This window comes from Columba livia, chromosome 2 (genome assembly GCF_036013475.1).
Source record: "Columba livia isolate bColLiv1 breed racing homer chromosome 2, bColLiv1.pat.W.v2, whole genome shotgun sequence".
In the NCBI taxonomy this organism is placed as follows: Eukaryota; Metazoa; Chordata; class Aves; order Columbiformes; family Columbidae; genus Columba; species Columba livia.
Window position 1 is genome coordinate 44066913 of NC_088603.1, and position 27578 is coordinate 44094490.

The window sequence follows — 27578 nt, forward strand, 5'->3', positions numbered from 1 at the left end:
ACATCAGTTTTACTTTTGGTGGGAGTTCACAGCTGAAATAGCTATGTCTGCATAATATACTACTGTTTAACCTACTTAAAGCTTCTTGCTTTAATAGTACACTTTATAATTAATATGTACGTTACTAAAAGCATATTCTTCTGAAGTTCTTCCCATTCATGAACAAAAAGCAAATGTATCCAATTTTTCAGGTTCAACCACCAAACCAAGAAATGGAAAACAATATTTTGATTCAACACTGAACTATTTGTTTTCAATTTGAAAATTGTCTTTCATATAGATCATATTCAAATATTTGAAGAGAGAGGGATGGTGAGAATCACTCTGGATGGCTTCAAGTCCTACTTGTAAAGGAAGTCATTAATATCTGGCTTCTCTGAGATGCTGCAACAGATGCTTCTGTATTACTGTGCAGTAAAAATGTTACAACAGGAGGAGTCAACACACAACATCCCAGAGATGAGCAATAAGAGCTGTTCCAATATGTGAGAACCACAGTTGTGATTTAGCTTCAACCTGGATTTAAAACTTCCTCATCTAAAACCCAAGCAAGAGCCACTGGAATATGGGCTATTAATGGATGAAAGGAAGGTATCATCCCCTTTTTTATTGTTGCAAGTGGTATCTAAAGTCCTTTCTGAATCAAATCTCTAATGCTGATGTATTCATGTCTGGAGAATATCAGAACTATTCTTGTTAACATTTCCGTCTCTTTAGTTTATTTGTTTCAGCCATCATAGTTTACTGGATTAATCTCAAATTCAATAATTCTTCTGATCAACTAAATATGGCCTATTTATTATTAAAGGAAGGTAGGAAGCAAATAAGATGCATTTCTGCTCTGGGTAAAGGCATTTTATAGGTACTGTATGTGTAAAGAGGTTAAGGAACATCACAGGGACTGTGAGATGAGCTGTCCCTTCAGTGTGACATATAGCCAATTTTAACAGCATACTTAGAACTACTGGAGAATGAAAGTCATCTCCGTGAAGAAAATTCCACTTAAACCTTCAAAACAAGTCTTTAAGTGAGACATAAATGGTTGTCTATACCTTTTACTGGCTTTTGAATGGATCTGAATTCCCTCTCAAGGGGCTAGGATAAATATGAATACTCTTCTGAAAAACTGCAAAAGTGTCACCAGTAAGTAGAAAAATATTTGTTTTAATGAAGACTTCGAAATAGAGAGGTGTTGTGAATTCCTCTGAAGACTGCCCACTTGTAGAAGTGCCTTTAGCATACAAGTTACTTTCTGGTGAGTGTATTACGCTGTACCTCCTCACTGCTTGGCAGGCACAGCCGTAAAAGCTGTGTGGATTTTTTGTATTTACTACAGAGGATTTTGTTTTCAATGCCATTTACATGCATTAGGTGCAGTAGAGCAGAAACTTGGTATCCCAGAAGTAACATGTGCACATGAAATAGGGTTACCTATGTTACTTCAAACAAATGTGGTTCAAGAGAGATTAGTAGTTTGCTTTAATTCAAAAAGGTATGCTAACTTTGCTGGACCTATAACCATAATCATCGTTTTCAGTAGGACATTATTAAAAGACACATAGATATTCTAAAAGTGAGATCCAGTTTTTTATCCAGTCAGGATACAAGCACATTTTTTTCAAGGACTTTGATGTGAAAATAATGTTGCCCTGGAGAAGCACAAAATAATGTTTTTCCAACATGACATTAAGCACCCATTAAAATCCAGTTTTGCTGGGTGCTGAGTAATGTGATGAGAGCTGAAGTTGCATCTGTACTTTCTACAAAGCTTTTCAGTCAATTTGCAGAGGACACCAAGCTCTGTGGTTTGGTTCACACACTGGAGGGAAAGGATGCCATCCACAGGGACCTTGACAGGCTTGAGAGGTGGGCCTGTGCAAACCTCATGAAGTTCAACAAGGCCAAGTGCAAGGTCCTGCACATGGGTCAGGGCAATCCCATGCACAAATACAGGTTTGGCAGAAAATGGATTGAGAAGAGACCTGAAGAGGAAAACTTCGGTGTTAGGTTGATGAAAAGCTCAACATGAGCCGGCAATGTCCACTTGCAGCCTAGAAAGTCAGTTGTATCCTGGGCTGCATCAAAAGAAGCATATGATTCTCCCCCTCTACTCTGCTTTCATGAGACATCACCTGGAGTACCGTGTTCAGCTCCAGGGAGGCTCCCAACATAAGACAGACATGGACCTGTTGGACTGAGTCTAGAGGAGGCCACAGAGGTGATCAGAAGGCTGGAGAACCTCTCCTATGAAGAAAGACAGAGAGTTGGGGTCGTTTAGCTTTGAGAAGAGAAGGCTCCAGGGAGACCTTATAGCAGCCTTCTAGTACCTAAAGGGGACCTACAAGAAAGTTGGAGAAGGACTTTTTACAAGGCTATGTAGTGATAAGACAAGAGGTAATGGCTTTAAACTGAAAGATTTAGATTAGATATAGGGAAGAAATTCATCACCATGAGGGTGGTGAGGCACTGGAACAGGCTGCCCAGAGAAGCTGTGGATGCCCCATACCTGGAAGTGTTCAAGGCCAGGCTGGATGAGGCTTTGGGCAACCTGATTTAGTGGAAGGTGTCCCTGCCCATAGCAGTGGTGTTGGAACTAGATGATATTTAAGGTCCTTTCCAACCCAAAGCATTCTATGGTCAAGTGTTGAGATGATAAGGGAAAAAGAAGAAGTATATTATGCTTCTTTTCTGCCTTGAAGATATTTGCTATCAATGTTGATAGCTTTGCAATGAAATCAAATATATTCTACGATATTGTATTCTTAGAGCACATACTGATTTATTTTCTTCATATAAACAGTATATGCCTATTTAGCAGAATCAGTGTTGTAAAAGGAGTAACTACCAAGGCAAAGGGAACTTATGTCCTTCCTAGATCTCTGAAAGTACACAGTAGTCTGAAGTGTCAATCTCAGTAGGCAGGCAATGAAGAAGTACTAAAGCCACTATTCCCCTGGCAAGGAAATTACTGATCTCTGTGTACAAGGACAGCAGTGCTTCTTCACCTCTCTCTGAAGGAAACCCTGCTTGCCAAGACACACCGGGTAGTAAGCAAACTACTCCAGTACAAGTCACCACCAAGTGGGTGCTTACCAGCAGAGTGCAGAGCATGTAAAGTGTTTGTGGGACTGCTGAGGGGACAAAATGCCTGCCAGAAAACGTGAGTGTATTTGAAAAGGAGGTACTATGCGGAAGAATGGAAAGGACAAGGTCATCCATGAGGTCAGACATGCAAAAGAAGAGATGTTTGTAGCTCCACTTGGAGCACCTTTAGAATCCTTCCTACTAAACTGAGTGGGACCAAAACGTTTCCTGGTCTTTTTAAAGACAAACTGGAGTAAATTGGAGTCTGTGAGACAAGCCTCAACATGAAATCACTCAGATAGACTAGTAAACTCTAACAGAAGGAAATTCAGATCCTAAACGAATTAAAAGCTCCAGGTGTCCTAACATCAATACACTAAATGAGCCATCCTTACCCTCCACTGGCCCTGGGACAAGAGGCAGAGATGCTAGTAGATTTAGAGTTCCAGCCGTGCAAAACATACACTTGAGACTCATTATCCTGTGGATGATTCAGGACTAAACTCTGAACTACTGGGTAACACTTCCAGAACTTCACAAAACATTGCACTACAGGAAAGCAATTTTTTAAAACAAAAACGGAGATCAAGAGCAAGAAACCTCGAGGACAAATTATTTCAAGTATTTCAGCACCCCACCATATTCATTTCATCATAAAGATCACAAACAGTATTTGATGGAGCAACCAAAGGTGCCAAAGTGTAAGACATCTACTTCACTAATAAATTTTAAAGCTTTAATTAGAAAAATGTCAGACCAACTCTAACTGGCACCTTTACATTTATGATAATGAGAACATGAAGCAAGGGGACTTGAGACTGAACTACTCTTTCATTCCTTTAGATCAGTCCTTTGGACAAAGGCAAAGGCATAAATCTTGTCATTAAGAGGGAGTTCGTCTAGCTCAAACACTGGCAGTTCAAACTAGATGTTGTGTGTAAGCAGGGGCTTATAACCTTGGTATGATAATTAGGACACATGTTCATTAATGTCTGTCTAGATCTGGAATACAGACATTTCTTTACACCTCTATGTCTTTCCTTTTCCAGTCACAGTCTTGAAAAATGAGATTATTTGGCTTGCCACTTGCCTTCCCAGCCATTCAGGAAAACATCTCGCACTCTGTGGACTCAATGCCAACTTCATGCAGAGGGCTGGCACATCATCTATGGACAATTTGAAGCTGAAAGAAAGCTCACATGATACACGGTTCTTATTTCCTCTATCAGCTGGGAGAAGCAGACTTTTCAAAAGCAAGTTTCTCTCATCCTGTGATTAAGTATAACAGATGTGGGGGATAAATTGCCTCCTGGAGAAGTTGTTTCTTCCTCTGTTAACTTAGGCATTCTTCAGACTCCCTCCTAACTTCTGACAACTATAGTTAGGTGACACAGATTCATTGACAAACACATGCCTATGGAATGTAGAGATGCTGTTGCCATAAATGCCTGATCCAAGAAACCCAGAACACGGAATTAAAAAGGACCTTAAGAGAGTCCCTTTAACTATACAGAGATTCTCTGGCCTCTGATCCAAATGATCTCATTGCCCTTTAGGAGGGAGCTGGTTACTGGAATGACCTACTCACAGCATGTATTTTCTTAATAAAGTCCAGGGCTGTGACAAGGAAAACTGAAATTAGTACAATATTTGACAACATACTTGACATTTCCAAGAGAATGCACTGTCTAACAATAACAACAACAACAATAATAAAATGTTTCAGAAAATCTGAATCTGATTATGTGGTGAACTGCTGAACTAGAATCTGAACAGAATTTTTAAAGATGGAGATAATTAGGCAAATGTTCAAGAAACAGAATCTCGTGAGAATGTCAAATGTCACAATTACCCATTTACTTGATAAAATAAGTATTCTGTTGATTAAATTTTATTGCTCTCAGTGCTTCCTGCTTTAAAGATTAGAACACCAGAATCAATTCTAAGACACCGGGTTTGTTAGAAATGTCGGGGGAGGGTGCCTGTGGCAGCAGAAGTCCTCAGACAAATTCTGAGCCACTTCAGACGGTCTCCAACATCCACTGCCTTTCACATGCCCTAGTTTTGCTGACTGCACTGGAGGGATGGGTAGGGACCACAGGTTCATTTTCATCAGACCTTCTTTCGGGTAATCTAGTCCACTCACAACCACCAGCTATTCAACAGATGCAGTCCTCACTGGCTACAAAAGTTGGCCACTGCAGAGAGCAGGATGAGGAAGACTTCACTTAATTACACTCCACTTTCCTGTAGAACCAAATACGCAAAAGTCATTCCTGTTTGTGCTCCAATCTAATTCACCATGGCATTTCCATCCCAGTGTAACTTTATCATGTGTCAGCAGAAACCTGGAGTGACACAGAAGTTATCCCAGCCCTGGCTATTTAGAGCTCCTCAGAGATGAGCCGGGTGTGTTACAGTAGGTCTGCTTATGTAAGAAGGGTACCTTGTGATTTGCAGCTCATGCCAGAATTCAGAAAGGCCAGCTGGCCAGCTGCTGTCAGTCTGTATTACACTAGTGTTGACTCTAGCATGAAACTGCCCCATCAGTTTCAGAAATCCCTCTGTTTCTACATGGGGCTATTTCCACATCTCACTAACCTCATGTAGCAACGACAGCTACTGTCTCTACCACCAAATCCAGCAAGCATCAGCTCCAGTCTTCTGGCCCACCTACACGGTGCTGTCCATGAGCCATCCTCTGCATGGTATGGAAGGGTGCTTTCATACTACATGGTCTCCCAGCTTCTTGGCTCAAGCTTTCAGTGGACTAAGAGCAACTTCAAGCTTATCAAATGTCTTCTTGCTCCATCTCTACAATGCAAAGGGAGAGTGGAGACTGTGCAGCAATACTGGCTAAACAGCAGCAGCTGCAATGCTAATACCTGTGGGGATGCCTGGAGAGATAAAGGAGGGGTAGGGGAGGGAGAAAGTAGAATCTCCTTCAGTGACATCTTGGTTTGATACATACAGATGTATAGGAACAGGAGCTAAAGGATGCTCATCCTGACATGTTGTTATTACAGAGTATCAGCCAAAGGAGAGTGAATACCAGTATCTCTATTCTGCTACACATTTTGAACTTTGCAGCACAGTTTAAAACCCCCTGAAGATTTGGGCCAGAGTTTTCGGAAACTGAAAAGTAAAGCTGGAGCTACATTTTGGTGCTGGCATCAAATGGTCAGTGGCGGCTGCTGCATGCTCAGAAGCTTTCACAGTTACCCTGCCCACGTCTCAACACAAACTTGGCTGCTCAGGTCCATGTTTCTATTTCTGAACCCTCGTGTGGTGAACCTGCTTCCATCATGCACCAAATCCCAGCCCTGCCTGCTCATTAGCTTCTGATTCAGTGTCCTGCCAACCAGCCTTGTGTTCAGATGAGCTACACACAATTCTTTCAGAGCCCGCTATCACCTTTCACTGTGTTTTCAACAGCTGGGCAGATATTCCGAGGGCACAAACAACTACATTTTGATTCATTACTTTTAAGTAATAAAGAAAATGGATTCTGAAAGTTCTCCCAACCTGCTCCATCCTCTTTATTGCTCTGATATACTAAACCATAGTGTCTCAACCAAGGCATATTCTCTTACATTCAGCTTGCTTCACCATGAAATTATTCAATTCAGAAAGCGGGATTGAAATATACACCAAAATCAGTGTAAAACAGCACCCTTACCAAGCGTAGAAAAAGAAATGTAGTTTATAAACAGATTAGAAAGTATATTTAGAACAACTTCTAATGAATGCCAGAGACAGCAGACCTTGAAGCAGGCAACATACCCCTGACATCAGCATTGGCTTTCAAAAAATGACATTGTCCATGGGTCATATATTTCACTGTGTCTCTAAAGAAATGTTAAATCAATAAAATACCTAAAGGTTGCCGACGAATCAGACAGTGTTCTATAAAAAGCCAGCCGTTATTGCTGAGGGGCAACATAAGAGCTGAAGAAATATTTGCAAGGAAAAGGCCATCCCTCCCACCAGAGCCCATTCATATTCGGTTGCATGACACATTCCAGTGGACACCAGTGAGCAGCACTGGGAGCTGGAATTGTATCAACTCGCCTGCTTTGCTTCAACAACTTTTCTTGATGATGTAGGATATCTCACACACTGTCAGCTTGATTTCTCTGAGCCTGGTTTTTAGCAACATTATGAAAACTCAAGTTTATATCGGAAACACATTCAACCAAGTAATATTTGTGGTACATCAGAACCCCTATTTCCAGGTTACACATTTTATATTCAGCCTTCAAAAGGCCACAAAATTATCCATACCTTGTAATTATGAAATCAGGTCTGTGTACTTTTTAATGACCCACAGTAGATCTTAGGTTTAGCTGTTTATGTATGTACCGCAAGGGTGCAATCTTCTTGCTGAGGAAAGTATACAGAGGACAATAAAACACTCAGTGAAAGCAAGCTTTGATATTCTGCTGTGAATCCAGAAATTTAGCCTATTGATGTCATAGAAAACTTTTGAGTCTTGTTTCTTTCATATGCTGACATCCACCTTAGTAGACACATTGAAGTCAGTGGAGTCCTTAGAAACTCAGACTACAACACTCATCTGCCTCTGTTTTCACGGTAGTAAAAATAAATGCAGGTGTCTACTTCCTGAACTGCTGAGAAACACTTTGATCTTTTTAGACTATCAATTTTAAAAGAGGGCAAAGCAGTCCAAAAGCCAACTCAGTGTTGATGGGGAGGCTAAGCACTACTGGAATTAAAATGAGTTTAATTTCCTGCAAAAGCTAGGACTAGAACTTATATCTCCTGACGTTAACATTATACAAAGCCCTCTCATTTCAGTCACGGTAGCATACAACTGCAGTCGTTTCAGAAAATAATAATTAGTTCCAGGAGAAGTGTGTATTACATATATTACGTCTTGGCAACACAGTTTTCTATCCTGCTTTCCTGTTGCTAAAAATACAAATTGTTCACAACCATGCTTTCAATATCCACTTAATATTTGCAAACAGGGTGTCTTTGACAAACAGGGTTTTTGGCTAGGCTTCAATGAGCGCTGTGTTCAGCTCCATTACCCACAGAATCACAGCTCTCTGAAGATATATCCTCCCACTGTTACCACCAACACAGACACAAAAAAGGGGTCTTATTCTCCTCACAATCACACTCCTGCAAGCTTCATGGTTTAAAAAAGCCAATTTCACCTGCATTTCATTACTCTCTTCAAATAATTTACTGGTTATGGGGAATGTCAGATAACCTTTAGGCTTTATGCTTGCCTTTGGTATTAAGAAATGTAGTTTAAGTTTCACCCCAAATCTTTACCTTTCCTTACACACTTTCATGCTGGATTCAGTTGTAATAAGCACTTGCTTAGAGATATAGGCACTAGCAATGCCAAAGACAACACTTCCCAGTAGATGGCTTTATGGGTGGCCAAATGCTCACGAGCCAAATGTGCATGAAAATTGTCTTCATTAATTTATAGGAATGTTGCCCAGAAAAATTTATGCATGCCAAAATGTTTACCACCATGTGTATTTCAACATTGTGCTTTCTGGCAGATGTTTATTAAAAGCTTAGTTTCACCTACTGGTTCTGTAGAACTGTACTTACAGTACATCAGATCATTCTCTTTCCTCTGATAAACTCATGTGATCCTCACAATTTATGTGTTAAAGGTATTTTCCATTTCTTCATACCTTTCCTAAGTTAGACTTTGAGATACTGGGCAATGAGTGGCAATGTCAGACGACATATGGCTAGTGTCTTTCCTTGAAAAAACATCAGACGTTTCCATCTGGCATTGCAGTGATTTTTATCTCTTCAAACTATCCTTTTGATTCCAATTGCATTCTGTCATTTTCCTGAGTAGAGCATTTATTTTATAGTAATTTTAAACAAGTTCCTGGAAAACAGTCATCCTTTTAGCCATAATATTAAAAAAAAAAAGCCTCGGTTACACTGTATTTTTTGTCACCACACTGTATTCCTTTCGTACAACACTGATTACCTGTTCATATTCAAAACTGGCGTAAGTAAGAAGGATGATCATCCAAATTGAGTCCATGCATCTTTTCAGCCACAGGGAGATTAAACAAAAAATGAATTAGGCCTAAGTAAGCAAGGCTCTAGTGCACGAATGACAAAGCAGAGCATCTTGAATATCGAGTGTGTTGCTTACAAGTGAAGACGTAAAAAGAAATCAAGAAATACAGAGCACTGTTTTCCTTTTCAGAAATCCTGATTCTCAGGATGCCATTAGCAACACCAACTCACTAAGTTTAACCAAGATAGGTGTTCTTGTCAGACCCTCCTCAAATGTAATGTTTTTATCCATCACCCACCAGAGTTGTTAGTATTAACATAGTACCATAGTCCTACAAAATATATGCAGATTAGTTTGTCTTGTTCAATATTCAGTAGGCTCTAAAATGAGCACAAATCATACCCAGAGTGGAATTTTCCACCCCACATTTCTATGAAGCACGTCTTGTGTTTTTTATTGCAGTAGAAGGAGGAAGCTATGAAGTACACCTTAAAAATTGTCTTTTTAGACAAACATTGGCTATACATACATGCGGGTGACATCGGGGCAAATCTTGCCACTGATTTCCAGAGCTACTAGGCAAATCCTAAAAAGCAGGCTGAACAGACTTCATTTCTTCCTCATGAACCTCAGTAACACTGGGCACAGCATGACTCCTCCTGGTGGAGTGTTAAATGGAGGCTGGGAAAAAGCAGCTGGCCCCTTGTCACTGGGATTCTGAGGTTACTATGGGGAAAAGACAGTTAGGAATCTAACTGAATCAACATTTCTGCGGTAAAAAAATGAGATGATGGTAAAATGTGTGCAACTTCTATAGCATTATTTTTGTTTCTTCAGGCTTAGGATATGGTATTGTAGTGATATCACCTCTCTGCTTGAAATGTATCAATTCTAAAGTGTATAGGTTTTGAAAGAAACTGACTGTTAAAAAAGCTATATGAATGGTGAAATCTTTAAATTGTTGACTATACCTACAAGACCTTTTCAGATAAATATTACAGCACATATCTCCATCTTCTTCTCCCTGTACTAATAAAAAAAAAAATTTAAACTCTCTCTGATTATTATTTGAATCTGAGCTAAGAATACAGAGGCTGATCAGCTACAGAGCTGCTTTAGCATGCTTCTCGGTAGATGTAAATTGAGATAATTCTATTGTATTTTTTTAGGCTGAGGTTTGCTTTCCATCTCCAGAAGAATGCTGCTCTTGCAGTTGATGACTTGGAAAGCTGCTCTGGTATCGGGATCAAGGAAAATAAGAATAGGCAGAGTTCACAACTGCCAGCTGCCAAGGACGGTCGAATTTTGGACCATACTCTAGGAATGAACTGCCTGAACTCACACTGTGTCACTGGACAGGCCACAGAACCACTGGACTCTCGCATTAGATCTGTCTGATGGGAGCAAAAAGGATTAAGTGCTCCACTGCATTCAGCCAAGCAAGGTCAGAGAGAGGAAAATTAATGCCACATTACACTTGGTTTTCTCTGCTAAGCACAGTCTGCACTGGCACTCAGGTTCAAATTCAAATGAAGTTGTGTCAGTAGGGCTCAGGTCATTGAACTCTTTCAACTATTCTTCTTGTCTGATTAATTTTGCTGATTGTTTGACAGCTTTCAGGTATGGTAGAGTTTGCTGAAAACCTCTGGCCTGTGGTATAGAACAATGCACTGTAATTTTGCCATTTCATTTTAAATCTCAGCTGAAAACAGCACTTTCCTGAGCCTATAACTTGCTGTGACTGTCTCCTTCTGCTGTTATTTATCTCAGTAGCTGTATTATTTAACTTTGTAAAGCACACTGGAATACAGTTTATCTGTAGAACGCTATTAGGTGCAAAATGAAGTGGTACTCTTAAATCAGATTTCACTGATTGCTTTGAAAAGCTTCTAAAAATTCTCACCTGATGCTTCCCATACAGTCAGTCTTTAAACATCTATTCCATAACATGACACAGAAGGAATTTTAGGCTTCAGCCCTTATACTTTCTGACTCTGGCAGCTTCTGAAAATCTTTCAGATCAAAGAATAGATGACAGTTTGCCACCTCTGTAATGATGAGTTTTTAAAAGGTATAGCTAGTGCAAGAAGTTACATGTACCTTTTCTGCATCAGTGCATCTTTCCAATTAAGTAAGATTCCCTGTTGCTGCAGGCTCAGCTGGTCAGATAATGGACTGCAGTGAGATATCCCTGAGTGGGATGCTGCAACATGGACAAAATTAATGCTGGGAGAAAAATGACATGAAAAGTAAAATTAAGCTGAATGATTGTAGTGCAACTATGTAATTTACTTCTAAATTGTGAGAAAAATTAGAAAAGTATTAGTCTTTTAATATTTAATGAGCCAAATTAACACCTAGTTGATATCACAGTATCACAGTGTGTTTGGGATTGGAAGGGACCTCAAAAGATCATCTAGTCCAATCCCCCTGCTGGAGCAGGAACACCTAGGTGAGGTCGCACAGGAACATGTCCAGGCGGGTTTTGAATGTCTCCAGAGAAGGAGACTCCACAACCCCCCTGGGCAGCCTGTTCCAGTGCTCTGTCACCCTCACTGAGAAGTTTTTTCTCAAATTTAAGCGGAACCTCTTGTGTTCCAGCTTGATCCCATTACCCCTTGTCCTATCATTGTTTGCCACCGAGAAGAGCCTGGCTCCATCCTCATGGCACTCACCCTTTATATATTTATAGACATTAATAAGGTCCCCCCTTAGTCTCCTCTTCTCCAAACTAAAGAGACCCAGCTCCCTCAGCCTTTCTTCATAAGGGAGATGCTCCACTCCCTTAATCACCTTTGTTGCCCTACGCTGGACCCTCTCCAGCAGTTCCCTGTCCTTCTTGAACTGAGGGGCCCAGAACTGGACACAATATTCCAGATGTGGTCTCACCAGGGCGGAGTAGAGGGGAAGGAGGACCTCTCTCGATCTACTAACCACCCCCTTTCTAATACACCCCAGGATGCCATTGGCCTTCCTGGCCACAAGGGCACAGTGCTGGCTCATGGTCATCCTGTTGTCCACCAGGACCCCCAGCTCCCTTTCCTCTACACTGCTCTCTAATATGTAATTTCCCAACCTATACTGGAACCTGGGGTTGTTCCTGCCCAGATGCAGGACTCTACACTTTCCCTTGTTAAATTTCATTAGGTTATTCCCCGCCCAACTCTCCAGCCTGTCCAGGTCCTGCTGGGTGGCAGCACAGCCTTCTGGCCTGTCAGCCACCCCTCCCAGCTTAGTGTCATCAGCAAACTTGCTGATAGTACACTCTATTCACTCATCTAAATCGTTAATGAATATATTGAATAATATTGGCCCCAGTACTGACCCCTGAGGCACTCCACTAGATACTGGCCTCTAGTCTGTTAGAATCTAACACAAAAGTGAAAAAAAGAAAACCAACTTGTGAAGACCATTTGAGCAAGCTGCAGAACTTGGTTGAAAATTATATCCTTACTACACAATATTACAGTATTCTTTTTTTTTTTTTTTTCCTGGGGTATAAAAAAGGATACATTTTATAAAGACATTTTGTTGTTGCAAGGCTTTCATATTTAGGGAATCCCAGCCAGTCCATTCCTGCCTGGTGGAGACAGGATCTCTTTTTGGTCCCTGACTGCTGGGTAGGATACAACTAATTCTGTTACTGTTCTGCAACATTTTCAGTTAATTTCTTCAGACAACTGATCAATTGAAATTGAAAATTTCCTGAGCCCAGGACTGTCATTTACTGTATGCATTTACAGTAACCAGATTACTGGTGTGCTCATTGTGACTTCATCTTTCCTTGATCTTCAGCAGGAAAAATAAATCAGGAGAAATACATAGAATTTACTTTGGTTGCCTTTTACTTCAGTAATGTGTGTGCACGACATGTAACTAGACTGGTAAGTCAGCCTTGGGCAAGAAGACACTGTCCACATGAAGTGTAACCAGTGACCCAGAACAATCTCAGTATCCCACCCTTGGCCACAGTATCCCACAGCTGTGCCACAGAAAGGCAGCCTGCCCAAAAACTCTGGTCAGTTTTCAAGTTGAAGGAGTTCAAATTGCAATACACGCTCATGATACCAGATTAAAGCACCTTCTGATCAACCGTTGCGATCAGTAGCTGCTCTGATATATGGCTACACACAGATTTCTGGATCTTAAAAGGAGAAAAGGGTCTTACTTAAACATTCTTTGTGGGAAAGAAAAATGCAAATGAATGAGTCATGACTTCAATTAACATCAAGTGCACTCTAATGGCCAGCTTCATTCTGTCTGATTCATCATTTAAAGCTACATGTACTACTCCAGAATTAATAACTAGGGATTCAGTAGCGCAGTCATTCAGCCTGCAGAGTTCCTATGCTGGTTTAGGACATGAAAGCACTCTAAGCCCCTGACTTTCGTGGCACATAAGTATTCAGAATTTATAGATACACAGGGCAGCACACTGCATCCTCAAACAGATCTGTCCAAAAAGATGTGGCCATGATGGTTATTTGATGAAACTAGCCTTACTTTGGGAAAACAAGCCTCTTTGCAAGACGCACACAACTATAAAATGCCGTAAACAGAAAAATAATATGTTCTACATAGAGAAATGTTAGCATTTCAGAAAAATAATATATAATTAATCAATACACCTCTCATCCTATAATCACCTTTTAGTAAGGATTGGGCATGGGTAGGCGAGGACTGTACATTGACACGGTTACTAGACTATTTCCTTTTAGCAATGAACTGATGATTTTGGACGAATTGTTAATGAACTTCAAAATATTAAAAGCCATAAGATTTCTCTTTATTAATTCCTGCATCAAGTCCAATGATTGTATGCAACTGAACTAGAACAGATATTTCAAAACAAAACATTGAATCCTGGTTTAAAAAAAAATACCAATTGTCCAGGATCCACCACTATTCTACATAAATGCTTTCCGATGATCAATTATCTTCTTTGTTAGAAAGGTGTGTTTTATTTCTCTGAATCCCAATGTACACCACCAGGAATAAAAACTTTCTTTTTTTGGATCCTTCCAGTTGTAAACACCAGGCGGTAGCAAGAAAAGCAGCTGACATCAGGAACTGGACAAAATAGATCCCTACACAGCTTATACCTTTTGTTTATACCCAATGGCTGAACTCGAGACTGAATGTTTCCATCTCATTAGAGATGTGAACGTTAAATCAGTTGCTATAATATTTTTCATTCATTCAGATATTTTTCTACTCAAAGCAACAAAGCAGAATGACTGAAAAAACTGAGTCTGGGCTTTATTTTTAACCAATAATTATTCACTAAAATGAGACAAAGCTGAACACTTGATAGCACTTGAGTAACAAGGAAGTGCTACCAAGTGAAAATTCACAGATCCTCAAGAAGGAAAAGGCTTGATTCAGCAATAGGGGCAGATTTGAATGGATTTTGAGGATGCTACTGTCTTATGAGCTAAAACACAACACTAAGAAATAATGTACATATGTATTTTATATCACATTGCAATACTTTACAAATCTACACAGCCAAATTATCTGTCTATTTTCATTCACAGCATAGACTGCAGTAAAGATTTGCAAGCTTTCACCAGCGGATACCATAGCCCATCTTCTAGAATCAAACAGAAATGAAAATATTTCCAGTACCACATTAACACTGAAAATGGTCATCCTACATTTTACGTATCTTAAAATTCTTGAGCATTATTTTTCTGTCTGGATTTAAACTCTGAGAAGCCAAAGACTTTCAGTAGAAGTAAAAGACGTGCACAGAGAAAGATCAGGTCTGAGAAGCGTCACAATCAACGGTGAGCCAAAAACTCACCTGTTCATCCTGGGCTGATTCTGATTATTGTATTGGAAAACTGCAAGGCTCACTTCTCCTTTGCTGAACTACTTCTTACTCAATGGCCAGCTAAAGGGATATTGTCATTTCTTCATTAGCACTGCTGACAATCTATCTCTATTTTGGGCCAGGGGAAGGAGTTGTACAGGATTGTGCTACAGAATAAGAGCCATTTGGATCAGCATTCGCAGTCAGAATAATTGTACAAATCACTGATTTTATCTGAGACAGGCAAAGTATTTCTATCAGACTCCAACATTCACATTTATTCAGCCAGTTTCCTCACACATCTCTCAAATATTCACATGATATGAAGACAGCAAGTAGTCACAATTAAATTTACTTATAAACCAAGGATTACTCCCCCTCAGCTCCATCCCACTTTTCACCATTATTTACCCTCCTCAAATAAACAGAACTTACAGCAATCTGTTTAAAAAAAACAGATTGATTCCTTTATTTCACGTTGGAAAAAAATGAGATGGTGTGTGCAATCCAAACAGTCTTCATTTTCCAGGAACAACAAAGCAAGTCTACCTAGGTTTGCATTGCTTTGCTTGTATGAGGTCCAGAGGGGCTGTACGTTGCTTTCTTCCACCTTTGGTATGGAAATTCCTATGGATCCTAAATTTTACTAACAGATGAGACATGGACAGCAAGACATATTTTGTGGCTAAATCCTGCTAAGATCTCTGCTGCTAGGCAACCTGACTTAAGCGCTGTGTGAATAAGGTTAGTTGAGTCTGTAGTTCAATGGGATATATATTCTGTGAGCAAAAATTGTTAGCAGGCTTGATCTCAGTCGACTCCAAGTTTCCCCTTACTCTGCATCTCTCCCTCTCTGTACTTGGTCAGCTGTTTATCAGCTTTGAAATACTGCAAGGACGAAGCGAGTCCTTATGGAGGCTGATGCTGTGATCGACACAGCCATCATGGGAAAGGCTGATAATTGTAATGCACTTAAACCTGGCCACCTGCTGAATGTTCTGCCATTCTGAAAATATATGGTGCAAACCTTTGGCAGATGTGGGACAGGGCAGGCAAAATATGCTAAGTGCAAATAGGATGGTTGTGGCTGCTACAAGATGCCCTGCTCGCACCAGGTCACATCCACAGACAGGCTGAAGAAAACCACCCAGAGCCACTGAAAAGGCTCTCTGCTTTTTCTCCAGCTCCCTGCACCTGGTGCACGGGACCACAGAGATGGCAGGAATATGTAACTCAGTGCAAGGAATATACGCAGTGCCACTGCCACAGCAGAGACGTGGTGGAAGCAAAGAAACTGGGGCTTTACTGCTAGTAAGTGACTCATGAGCCAAGGGACAAGTTGTTTCATAGTACCTTCATGTTATGGGCTCGGATTCACCCCAGCTAATTTCAAGTCCTCCACTGAGGCATGTAATCCACAAGGTCCCTGTTACCTGCCCTTCAGTCTCTGGAGGGAAGTTGTTCTGCCACTAACCCATGTGCTTCAACTGAGTGTCTCTGATGAACTGGGGTGAATAAGGAGTATGGAGCCCTTTCTTGATAACTAATCAACTGATAGCACTGCAGGGGGTGAACTATAGTTCAATACAGCCTGATTCAGCCACGATTTAAATAACAGTTTCTAGTTTCTGTGTCTAATTTTCCAAAATGCAATTGTCTTGAAGATATGGATGGTTAAGAAGAATGGATTACCTGTCAAAACTATCCAAACTGTCCCTTGTTTTGACAGTGGATCTAGATATATATTTAGTAATTAATACACAGTATATGAACATATATATGGCCAAATTACTAATCCTTACTCCTGTGTGGCAAAACCGATGAGGAAGGCTTTTGATCTAACTTTAAAATAATGCAAGCAGTGAAGTGTGTCTATGTGTTTCAAACAGGATGAATGTATAACAACTATTTTTTTTCATTATTTCTTGCATACAATACAAGTGAGCTGAGCACATTCAGAATACACTTGTTTTTTTTGCCTGATCCCACAGAACAGTTGCACATCATATTATGCTATGAATATTATATTTGAAGGTTTATTCAGATTTCTGGTTTTCCCCACTTTCAACAGAATTAGCTGTCATGTTCATGACTAAAATAAGTTTGGCCATGAAATCTTTAGACAAAAACCCAATAGCCATCCTCACTATACAGCTGCACCTGGTAGACTTTCACATGACCAGTGCTTCCTGAAAGACAATGGACTGAATACAGATGACAATGAATGTATTTTGCAAAACAAGAACAAGTCCAAGAAGTAACATAAGCAAAAGTCCCCCTATTTTGACGGCCAAACCAGTCACTGTCACGCTTTGGGTATCTGAAATTTGTATAAAGTCAAACAAGACACTTTTAGCCAGTGACTGTATGCTATGTAAACTACATCATTACAGGGTAGAGGTTTTTTTACTACCAGACGATTGTTGCTCCCGTTGTGCTAATCTAGATACGTGCTGACATCTAGTGGTCCTTTAGAGAATAAATATAGTCCAAATGGTTTTTAATTAACAAAAAATAATTATAACCCCGGTTTCAAAAAAACATATTTTCCTGCTTCTCTCCCTTTTTCCCACAGTGCATTTAATAGTGCTTACAGTTAAGTGAATTCTAGTGATTACTGTCCCTTTCAATATTTGTTCAAGCTGAGGTTTTCTAAAGCACTCTTCCCATTGACATCATGCTGACTCCTTTGGGAAAATCCTCCTGGAGGCATTTCTTCACTGACAATCACCACGGTATTTAAGCAAAGACTATAAAATTGAAAAAGAAATAGATAGGAGTACAGTTCTGAATGTCTGGAGCCACATTATGATCTGTATTACACTTGATTTCATCAGAGACCCCTTAAGCTATTCCTACTAAATTCATATCAAAATTTGGCCTTCAACTGATATTTAACTATTAACGTAAGAAAATGGCTACAAATAGCCTTTAAATAATAATTTAGTTTATTACTATACTGAAAATATCTTACTATATGGTAGACCTCAATGAATATTTATGAAATGACAGTCAAAACTCTTAAATAAAAACCCACTTTCCAGAGCATTTACTCCGTCTTCATTTAACCCATATTTCTGTTCATTTGCAAAGCCATGCATGTAATGCATCCCCTAGTCAGGAGAACTAAATTGGCAAGAAAGCATTAGAGCTGTAGGTGCTGACTCAAAGTACACTGAAAGAGGAAACAAAAGCAGAAAATCAACTGCCTTCTTTAGGAAGAACTGATTCAAGAGACCAAATATTTCTGCTTAGGTTTTAGCTGATATTAGAGTCCCCATCACCAAGAAAGGCTTTTAGTACTTGGATGTAACTGGATGTTTTACAGTGATGTGTCTGGTCAGAGAAGCCCATTCTCAAATATGGTTTATTCAAACCCTAGAAAGGTGGCCTATACCACCTCCAACAGGTCTCTGAGGGCATCTTTTACCCTGCTTTGATTTTCATGAGATAGTATTTCAGGCTAAAGCAATAGGCTGCTGTAAATGTCCCCAGGTCAGAGAAAGGGAGAATGATATGCTGAACTAGCACTGAAGAGATTTATTTTGAAGGAAGAAAATGGAAGCTGATGAGAAAATGGCCTGATAGCTTGTGTTCAGGTGCTGTCACTGTTTTACACATAGGTCACCAGCACACCTTCAGTGTTCCCCCAATATGTATCCACCAGTACCTCAAAGAATCTGGCGTGCTCAATTCCTCATGAAGAGGTCATTACTTATCACTCTTGCATGATGTTCATTTTGGGGTATCACAATTCAAGTAGCTGCTCAACTGGTATCCCACAAAGAGTTTCCACAAGATGTTTTCATTTTTTGTCTCAGTGCAAGACCTGCACATGATTTATTGTCTCTAGCAAAGCACAAAGCCATAATTTTCTTTTATTGAACTCACTCTGGGTAGCCATCACTCTGCAGAAATGCAGATGGTCATCTTATTCTTATTCTTAGTGACAGGTTGAATGCCACAATTCTGCTAGCAAAGACAGCAAAGCAGTCATTTATAATAGTAAGAGGAGCATTCAATTTAATATCTGTATTAACCGTACATAGTTAGGCATTTTGGACACAGTTTTTATAGGATCCTGCTCTGCTAATACTTTACGATTTTACAGTCCTAAGGCAAATTTGCATAGCATGTATGCTGGCATGCAGGGGTAGTTTCTGTGCTTGTAGCAAACAAAACAGAACTATACCATGCAGAAAAAGTTGACCCCCAATTGAACTCTGATCATACTCAGTTTTTATTGTGTGTATTTAATATACTGCAGTTTAATAATTTGTTGATCTCTTCCCTTACATCACACTTCAAATTTCAGGGGCATCTAAACTGCAGGCGAAATTCTGGTTCAGAACATATGAGCTTGAGTGAATAAATGTATTGCTTTAACTAGTTCATTGTCAATGGAATTAAGGAGATGGCTCATAGCTTTCCTTCCACCTTAGAAAATGTGGATTTAGGGAACTGCTGGCACCAGCATTATGCACGAACACACTTCCTCTGTTTTGGGGTGAGAGAAGTGGCAGTGAATAATTCACAGCACCTAGTATAGTGCCCAGAGACACACCCAGTGATGACCAGTGAGTTTGTGGAGAAACAAAAATATAGTGTTAAATATTAAACAGAAATGATCAGGTGTTCTTTTGAATGAGCACCCTGCCTGATCCTGCCAAAGGGTCCCTATACAGCTGAATCTGGAATGTGCTTCATTTCATCACAGACTGGCTATCGCTACAGCAACAACACTTGAAGAATAACTCAAAGAAACAAAGCACAGATACAAGTAAAATCCAGGGGATTAGAGTATTTAATCATTTAGAATAAGGGGAGCTTTACCTAGTGTATTCAGTGAGTGGATTCAGAGCAACACTACATTCAACATCTGCTAATGCCGCGTTTTAGTATTGCCTCTTCAATCAGAGTAAATTATATAGCTTAAGTGTTCATATCACTAATTAATCTCTCCTGAATCAGATCTGCATAGTAGTTGCTCAAAATAGGCTTAATATAGTCATAATTGTACAAAACACGAATATAATTTTTCATAATAATTAGACCGTCACGTTGCCTTTTCTCTCAATTTGTCTGAATGTTCATATGTACATTATAAGTTAGAAGTTAAATTTTATCCATATATCTCTCAATTACTCCATCGGTCTTTCTATAGCATATTCTTCTTAAGGCATCAAACTTGTGCAAAGTATAGATATTCAATATGCAGGGTATTCATTTCCTCAGAGACATATTTGACAGGATCGGAACTCTGTTCCAACAAGCACATGGCAAGGAAGCACACAAGATATTTCCAGCTTTGGGAAAGACCAGTGAGAGTAACCAGGCACACTGACCATCAGACCATTTCCTCACAAGCTGAGAGCAGGCCAGCAGCTTGCTGTGCCAGGGGCACGAAGCCTTGCAAAGGAACTGGATTGTGTTGAAACTACCCAAGCGTTATAATTCCCTCCCATAACACAGTTTGATTGCCTCATTTGCTACAAAGTAAGACCCCAAAAGTGACAAGGAGATAATTACTCTGGCCTCTGCTTTATGGAAGTTGATGTAGAGAGAGTTGACAGCAGTACCATGAACTGTCCTCATGTTTCATTTGCTCATGTGCTGTAAACCTTTGACTTGCTGCCAAAATTTAAGGTTGCCTTATGAGATAATCCCAGACAAGAAGTTCAGTTTAAATGCATCTTCCTGCCCTTCTGCTGCAGACAGGGGCATGATACAGTTAGCTAAGAAAAGAAATATGAAAACTCCTGGGCTATGAATAATGATCTTGAATAAGTTATTGGATTTGCAAAATGCTGACAATACTATTTACCCTTGTATTAAACTTAGAAAATACTTCTCTCCTCCTAGAGTCTCTAAATCCCTGATTAGACCACCAACAACTCCCTTATACGCTTCCTGCTGGTTTTAATCACCTATCCCCATCTTTTCAAGGATTTTTGTTTCGTTTTGTTTTGGTTTAGGGAAAATAAGAAAAAAAGAAAAAGAAAAAAAGCAGAAACTCTGCATTCAGACACAAACAGTCACAGTTTCACTCAGGAAATATATCAGAGTTGGCTTGCAATAATAACTTTAAAGACATTGTAAATGCTTTGTTAATTCATGCTGCTGACAGCTTTGGATGCCGAATCATCTGTGTTGAACTGAGCCATGAAACTATCTCATGAGGTACTAAGTCTATCTTGAGACAGCAGTGAAGCCAAAGCTTTGATCCTCAAGGCTGACTTGAGTAAATCATTATTTTTAAACCCTTTAATCCCTCATGCATCCACAACACATAATTTAAGTAATGCATTTGACTTAAACTACTTCTTACTTCAGAATTCAGTCCCACTGTAAATAAAGTCACAGCTCCCAGAGGCTCCAGAGTAGAACTAGTCATGCACTACTGAAATCCTTCATTGAAATTATGAGATGGCAGAAACAGTATGTCATCAGGAACCATAATTTTACTTCTTTGGATGCCTTATTCCTTCTTTTACTGTATTTCATTGTAGCATTTCTGGGAATAAGGAGCACAAGGACTGAGGGTCTGGAGGTTCTAAATTTCAATTCCTGCTCCCTCACCAGTCCATGAGATTCCAGCTTAACTCTAAGATTATATTCAGAAGCAGCAGTGAACACCTTGACCTGCTCTCTTTACAACCTTACCACAGATAACACACTTCATACCAGACAGCATCTTACATCAGCTCAGATATACTAAACTGAGAATTTGGACTTTATAGATATTGCTAAATAAAGCTCAAGGCCCTGAGTGGCATTTCCTGGCCATTCTACACAATATTTGGCCCAGGATTTCCCTTTCGTTCCCTGTAGTTGCCTCACAACCTGCATGCATAAACACTATTTCATTGCATATTATTCTCAGTTCAGAGCATTTTGAATAATGTGATGGCTTTGTCACAACTCATCCAAATAACATTTTATCAGCACAAAATTGAAGCTATAGCTTACATGCTCAGTGGGGTAGCAGAAGCCTTGAAGGTGCAAAGCATCCCAGGATACTGTTGGAGTGTGGGGATAACAAACCGGGTCCTGACAACACGGAACAGCACCAGGCTGAGGAACAAGTATTAAGCATGAGGGACAATCAGCAGACCCAGGAATTCACACCCTGACCCTAGTCTCTTCTACAGTATAGACACAGCCATGGAGCCCTACATGCTCCAGCTGCCCCAGTCCATACTGTAGGCTCTCTTCTCCCTCCAGACTCTGCAGGGCTGCCTCGGGCTGCTCCCCCTGTAGGCACATATCTTGTGCAGTCAAATCCAAACTCAGTTCCTGCCTGTAATGCAATGATAACAGCATGTACCCAATTACTTTCCATAAAGTTCACCTTATCAATGCCAGTACACCACTCACTGAATTGAAAAAATACTTTTTTTTTTTTTTCTTGTGAATACATATCCTGAATGAAGAGAGTAAACAGAGAGATGTTTTATATCACTGCAATTGCAAAGTATAGCTGTGAGTCAGGCAGTCGTTTGCCAAGTGCTGTAAAACACTCCCAGTCCTGAGACTGCTCCATCTATTCATTGTTAGTTCAAAATCAAAGGCCAAATGAGTCCCTTCTGGAAAAAAATACTTAGTGCCTGAGTATTTCTGCAGCAACCTGCTCTGTCTGCAGTTCCTGGAAGGACAGATTGGAGAGGGAGCCAGGGGTGATCACCTGCAGGATTCCCCCACAGAAAGTATGACCAGCAAAGCTGAAAGGACCTGTACATGACTGATCAGAAATCCTGCATACTTCTTGCTTGGCTGATCTAAATGGCTGATGATTTTCATGGTGCTACTGTAACTCAAATATTAATCCAGTTGAAGGAAGCTTACTTTGTATGACACACAGTGCCCTGGAAGAAAGCCTGTCACTACTGTCTCAAGCTTGCATTGCTACCAGAAGTCAATGAATCTCGGTGGATTTGACAATGTCTTTTGAGAATAAATTTCTTACTGCTCAGAAAAACATCACGTGCTTAGTGTGAAAGAGATTGATAAAACAATCCCTTGCTTTGCCTGCTGTGCTCTTTTCAACTCTTTAAGTCTTCAAAAATCTTCTTGGTGGAAAAAATGAGCTGAAATGTGGATGACGCATTTCTGTTTACCAGAGGTATATACTGTGCATATGTGTTGGTGAACCTGTTTTCTAAATAACATTAAAAAAAAAAAAAAAATTTACAATCTGCTAAACATTTCATTTTTGTTCTTGCTTTGAGGAAAGCCAGATTAAAAGACATGGACAGGCTTTTTTTTTTTTTTTCTCTAGCTGGTATAAAACACTATCATTCATCAGCAAACACTCTTTGCACTGAGTACTGTACACATAGCAGGGGCAAAGAGTCCACTCAGACCAAGAAAGGAAAAGCAGCGAGAGTGTGCTTCCACCTATCACCCTGGAGAAAAAAGATGACTGCTGGCCCTCTGAGTTTTGTCCAACAAATATAAACTCCTTACAACAAATGTGTTTACATAAGTTGCAAAAAATGACAGTTCTCCCACCCCCAGCACCACTAAAAAAGCAACCCACAATAGCAGGAATTAGCAGACACCCCCAACGCACAAAGTTCTTGGTGAGCAGTTTGCTGTGCTCACTTCTGATTTTGTGTATCTCCCTGTCTGCCTGGGACAAAAACCTAATTTCTACCATAAGAGACACTCGAGTATAACAAGATGCAGGTTTTCATAGGCTGCCTGTTAGTTGGTCCTTCTGTCACTAACTTCTGCAGAAAATGCAGAATTGGTGTTCATAATTCTGACAACGACATCATTTCAGTGCATTGCAGACCTTCGTGCTTAGACATCTGTAGCTTAGCAGAACCGTGCAGCCTAGCTTTGCAACAGAGGATTAACAATATGACCTCCAAATCATATTTGCTTGACTAACAGACTGAGAGCTAAGAGGGAGGCAAGAATCAGAGCTCTCCAGAAGTTTGACATGATGAATTTCCATATTAGTGTTGCTGGGGAGGGAGGGAACAAAAAATATATATATATAATCAGAAAGGAAAGGAAAATGCAGTGAAACTATCCTTTCACAGTCAAAATGAGCCATAAAGTAATTGCTAATGAAGAAATTCACATACTGTGAATACAGAATTAGCAACTGTAATTCCTGTGAGAGAATCAATTAAGATCACCATAATGGTAGCAATATATAAGTTGATATGACAAAAAATTATCTTCAACAGTTCATTAATATTAAAAATGATGTGTCGTTAATAGTACTTCAGAAAACATTCTTGAAATATTTGTAGGTATGTATTTTTATGTTGTCTGGTTATTTATAAGTCCTGCTCGCTATGGAATATTAGTACCTTGCAGCTTCCAAAGGAACCTCATTGCTTTTCATTTCCTATTCTTCAAGGATGGGAGAACATGAAGGTAATGAAAAACAGTCAAAATGCTCTACATTTTGTCTACAGCTCTGGATTTTCACTGTAGAGTTAAATGTAATTCTAGTCTTCCTGGTGTAATAATGTCAATCAAAAGCTTTGCTATTTTACAAGAAAAAAATAAGAAATGCACAACCAACAGCTGTTGAAGCCAGTCGAGGGAAATAAATGTGGCTCTAGATTCTATTTCCACTTCTAAACTCTCACACCAACACAGCAAGGAGCAAGCTGAATATGAATCAGAAATGATCATGTTCTTCATACAGGAGGTACCTGCCTGTTAAGACATGGCAAAAGATTCATCCTACTGCATTCTATGCAGAAAAGGAGACTGCAACCTGCCATCCAAAACAATCCCTTGGAACTGCAGGCAACTATGGGATTTCAGGGAAATAGAGAGGTTGTGTAAGTCGGTTTATTAGGAAGGGCAAAGAAAGGGTCTGTGCAATTATTGTAACAGTCAGACAAACTACAGGTTCATAGCCATACAAAGCTCAATTGCAGCCACATTCTCAATGGAAAGAATTGAAGATAGGGAGGCATTTCTTCTGCTTTTAGGTAAACAACAATGACATCAACAACAATATTGAAGAGGACTGAAGGAACAGGACTGAATGTCAACCAGAACAGGCAGATTCCATCTCAGGAAGACCAAGCTGTAAAGATGTGTCAAGACTTTATAATGAAAAGGTGGAAGCATGGGCAGTGGGGGAAGAAGTTCTATAAAACTTCTCTTAATTTCCTTGTCATCTCATCATCCCTACTTCCCATGCAATTTTGCCTATTTGGAATACCATCTCCTTCCAGTCTTCATCCTTTGCCATTCCTTCTCCTAACAAGCCCTTCAGTCTTTTAAAATCCACAGAATACAACCTGAGCTAACAAATTAAACATGAGCACCTTGGAGAAGAAAGAAGCGGGAAACCAGAGACAGGGAACCACTTAAAGAATGGAAAAAATGTTGACAATGGATAGTGAGTGAGCATACCCCTTTCCTAAAAATCCATGCACTTCTCAGCATTCCCTTCAATTCAGGCTGCTTCTTGTGTCTGCTTTTTCCATCTAATAAATTATAGACTCAGTCTACAAAATGTTATCATCATCTCTCCCATGAACCTGCTCCAACCTAGAGTAACTTCTGCAGTCTTTGTAGTATGCTGCCTAGAAAACACATCATGTTACTTGGACAATCAGTAAAATAAGGTGAGTAGGGACATTCTTCACATATTTGGTCAGTTGAAGCTAAAAAACTGTACATGTAAAAATGAAGAAAAAAAAAATGAAAAACATATGAATTTTAAACCATTACAGAAAGGAATATAGAATTATAAATTTTCTTCACGGACTTGAATAGATACATAAATCATAATGTTCTTTCAGAATCATTCCATAAATGAAATCAGACTCACAGATGCATTGATGTGCCCTATTCAGAATCAATAAGCAATTTAGTAATAACACATTCTGAAGTGTGAGAGCTCTACAGTAGGCGGTGTACAAAAATAGGGTAATATCCTTTTAAGCAGTCTGTGAGCCCTCTAATGATCTTCTACTTTTGTTCTGTGTCCAGAAGGCTCATGAGAGCAATGGCATACAAAAGGAACGAGCCTTCACCTGCTCTGTATGATTAATAAATACATTTATTGGTTATTTGGGTAAATATCTTACTATGATTATACATATAAGCAAAAAACTGTTCTGTCCATGCAAGTCCTTGACAGGTTTATGTATAAAGAGACAACTATATCATGCTAATATAACAGAACATAGATACTATGACTATTAATATATAGTAATTATAACTATTAGAATTTCTATCACATTTATTATATTGCAAGTATGCACGAAAATACAATATCACCTAGTTCCAAACTTCAATGTTTCCTCTGAGCTGCTTGTGTTTGCTTGGAAAAAGTGTTCCCAAGGCTGCTCTAAACTACAGTCTCAGGTTTTCACCTCTTGCATCTTAGATCCCCTCACACCCTTGCATCTCAGTCATACCAAAGGATTTCACAATCTAAGAATGGTTATCATTTGTAGTTAAAAGACATGACAGAATCACAGAATCACAGAATCGACTGGGTTGGAAAAGACCTCAGAGATCATCAAGTCCAACCCTTGGTCCAACTCTAGTCCGTTTACTAGATCATGGCACTAAGTGCCATGTCCAATCTCAGTTTAAAAACCTCCAGGGACGGCGAGTCCACTACCTCCCTGGGCAGGCCATTCCAATGCCTGATCACTCTCTCTGTAAAGAATTTCTTTCTAACATCCAGCCTAAATTTCCCCTGGCAGCGTTTAAGCCCATGCCCCCTTGTCCTATTGCTAACTGCCTGGGAGAAGAGACGAATCCCCACCTGGCTATAACTTCCCTTCAGGTAGTTATAGAGAGTGATGAGGTCACCTCTAAGCCTCCTCTTCTCCAGACTAAACAACCCCAGCTCCCTCAGCCTCTCCCCATAGGTCTTATGTTCAAGTCCCTTCACCAGTCGTGTTGCTCTTCTCTGGACCCGCTCCAGCACTTCAATGTCTTTCCTGAACTGAGGGGCCCAGAACTGAACACAATACTCCAGGTGTGGCCTCACCAATGCAGAGTACAGGGGAAGGATCACTTCCCTTGTCCTGCTGACCACGCTATTTTTGATACAGGACAGGATACCATTGGCCTTCTTGGCCACCTGGGCACACTGATGGCTCATGTTGAGCTTCCTGTCAATTAGTACCCCCCCCAGGTCCCTTTCTGTCTGACTGCTCTCCAGCCACTCTGCGCCCAGCCTGTAGCGCTGCAGGGGGTTGTTGTGACCAAAGTGCAGCACCCGGCACTTGGCCTTATTGAACTTCATCCCATTGGAATCAGCCCATTTTTCCAGTCTATCCAGATCCCTCTGCAGAGCCCTCCTGCCTTCCAGCAGGTCGACACTCCCTCCCAACTTGGTGTCATCAGCAAATTTGCTGATGATGGTCTCAATCCCCTCATCTAAATCGTCAATAAAGATGTTAAACAGGACTGGACCCAACACTGACCCCTGGGGAACACAACTAGTGACTGGCCGCCAGCTGCATGCAGCCCCATTCACCAGCACTCTCTGGGCCTGGCCCTCCAGCCAGTTCTTAACCCAGCATAGAGTACACTTGTCCAAGCCATGGGCTACCAGCTTTTGCAAGAGTATATTATGGGAGACAGTGTCAAAGGCCTTGCTGAAGTCCAGATAGACCACATCCACGGCTTTCCCCTCATCCACCAGGT